Genomic DNA, 2727 nt, shown 5'->3' with positions numbered 1-2727 from the left:
AGAACAAAATCGAGGCATATATTCAAACTATATGATTGAGGAAAACACTTGAACTAGTAGGACTTGAAAATAGAAGAGGTATAGAAAAGAGGATATAACCAAGAGTATAAGTACGATGTGCCAACGGAAAAATAAATCAGGCTAAGCTTGAAGAAAAAAATTATAAATATAAGATTCTAAGATTAACCCATAGGAAAATTATTTGTTTGACCAATAAATTTATGGGGAATCAAAAAATTCTATTTGTTTAAAATTTATGATTACCCCATAGACATTATATAATTCAGAAAAGCTCGCTTAAATGCATGATTCAATCTTGTTTATTTAATAGAAAGGTAACATTTCATCAACATTGTTTTCTGCTATTTAATAGCATAATATTGTTTCTTGATAGACTATAGCTACACAAAACATTATAGGATATTATATTTACTTATTGTATTGGTTTCTGGATATTTTTACGGAAAAATCAAGCTACCTTCATAGAATTTTATAATAAATTCTCTCTGCATATGATTCAAATGTATTCTTAGCAATTAATTTGGTTGACCATAGATGCATATTTACTTCAAATTGTATACAGATAATTTCAATTGACATAGAAAAGGAGGAATATATAATATTATGATTTTTCGGGTCACAATGATCCATCACTATACTCATACCAGCAATTCCCTAAGCATATAGATCAAATAAAAAGTTGAAAAAATACAAATACTTAACGCCTAATTTGATATAGGTAGTGTTTGAAACTTCATCTAAGTGCATCTAAAACGAAAAAATGTATATATATTCATCATAACATATATTTTTGTTTTTCTTTTATATAAGACACATCTGAAATCATACTTAATTTAATTTAAGCAATTAGTAATTACATGATATTAGTTATTTTATTAGTCATCAACAATACCATTATAATTATTATGTTCATATCATTCATAATATTTTACTCCTAGTTGCCTAGCCTTGTATAAAATAAACAATATATTTTTAAAAAAATACTTGTATACGGCAATTGCCCAATAATTTTTTGTTCGCTTAGATAATTTTTTTACGTGTATTATATGCTTATTGGGACAGAAATTTTTTTAAATTTTACACCTTGTGCCACGCGGTTCAATTCGGTTTATATCTTATAATTAGATGTATGTTTTATAGCTTTTTTTTACAGATTGTTCGATATTAAATTTTTCATAAATCAAATATTTTGGTATTTTTAATATTTATCGCGTTATTATAATCGTAATCTATTTTAAATTCCAATTGTGGTGATTTTTAAATTTAATTTTTCTTATAGGGTGTCTACCAATTTTATTTTAAGAAATTATCATAGTAGATAAGAAGTTAAAATGTATTACTTTCTTCTTAAAAACCTTAAAAATGTCTGTTTTATCCATTCATGTGATTTATCACGCATTTAAATTATTAGAGTCATCAAAACAATGTAATAAAATAAAATACTGGATTTTAATTCGCATAAAAGTGTGTATATTCTATTTATAATCATTTTCCATATAAACTATTGTAATTCCAAATAGATGTATATGTAATTTTTTGATTAAATTTGCAAGTATTTTTCAACAATCAAATTTGAGTTCGATTTTTTTTTTAATTTATGTTCACGAAATTTACATTAAATAAAATTAGAATATATTTATTTTGAAAGCTTCTATGCTTTAGAGTTCTAATATCTTGTTTTTGTTAATTTAAATTCATTTTTGATAATATCGAGCATATTTGTAATTTAAATTTCTATATTTTTAGTAGATTGCGCTAAAAAAATGACACGAAAAAATCGATATAAAAATAATATTAAGTATACATTGTATCTACATTAATAAAATTTCAAACGAATAAAAACACTTAAATGACCGATAGCCTTTACATATTATATGAAAGGCTGTAGCCTTTTAATATATTTTTTTTTCTATTTTGACTCTTTTATTTTATTTTAGAAAAGAATTTTATTTTAAAGAGAATTAATAATGAATGATTTAATGAATTGGTAAGCGGGTCATCTTTTTTATTTTCAATAATCATAAAACAGACGAGATAAAATAAAGATATCCTTTTTAATTCTATGGCATACAAGTATTTTATTCTTCACAGTACTACAGTTTGCTTTAATTGTACTGGTATGTATGTTCTCTAATAGATTTATAAAGCCTTAAGAGTGATTTATTGTACAGTGGAAACTAAAATTTTTCATAAAATCTACACATCCTTTGCAAAAATACATAAATATCGTCAACAGACTATCAATATTGGTAATTTAAATATCATTTAGCATTATTTACAACCATTTATCATTGGTCACCAGTATTTTTTTTGCCAACGTACTTTTTTCCACGTTACCTATAACCCAAACACCTTCAATCAGGTCTCCTCTATTGTATTTTATCCTAGCAAATTTTTCCACATTCACTCTATAATTATATTGGCCCATAGTTTTTCAAATTTTTATCATTATTTTAAGCTACTCTTTTACGTTTATTAAAAAATTTTGCGTTATTTTCTTGCTTAAACCAGTAACATGCGCCATATTTATTATTTACAAATCCTGAAATCATAGCTCATACACTCACAGAATCTCTGCAGGCATCATATTCGCATTGTAAAAAGGTGTATTAACTAAAATACTTTAAACTTTCTTCGATTAACTCAAAGTACATTGCTTAGTATACTATATGTACCATTGAAGTTTACACTTTGAACCATATGCAA

The sequence above is a fragment of the Rhyacophila brunnea genome, unplaced genomic scaffold, assembly GCF_057557595.1.
Source record: "Rhyacophila brunnea isolate RB1 unplaced genomic scaffold, BYU_Rbru_1.0 scaffold_116, whole genome shotgun sequence".
In the NCBI taxonomy this organism is placed as follows: domain Eukaryota; kingdom Metazoa; phylum Arthropoda; class Insecta; order Trichoptera; family Rhyacophilidae; genus Rhyacophila; species Rhyacophila brunnea.
This window is presented reverse-complemented; position numbering follows the sequence as displayed.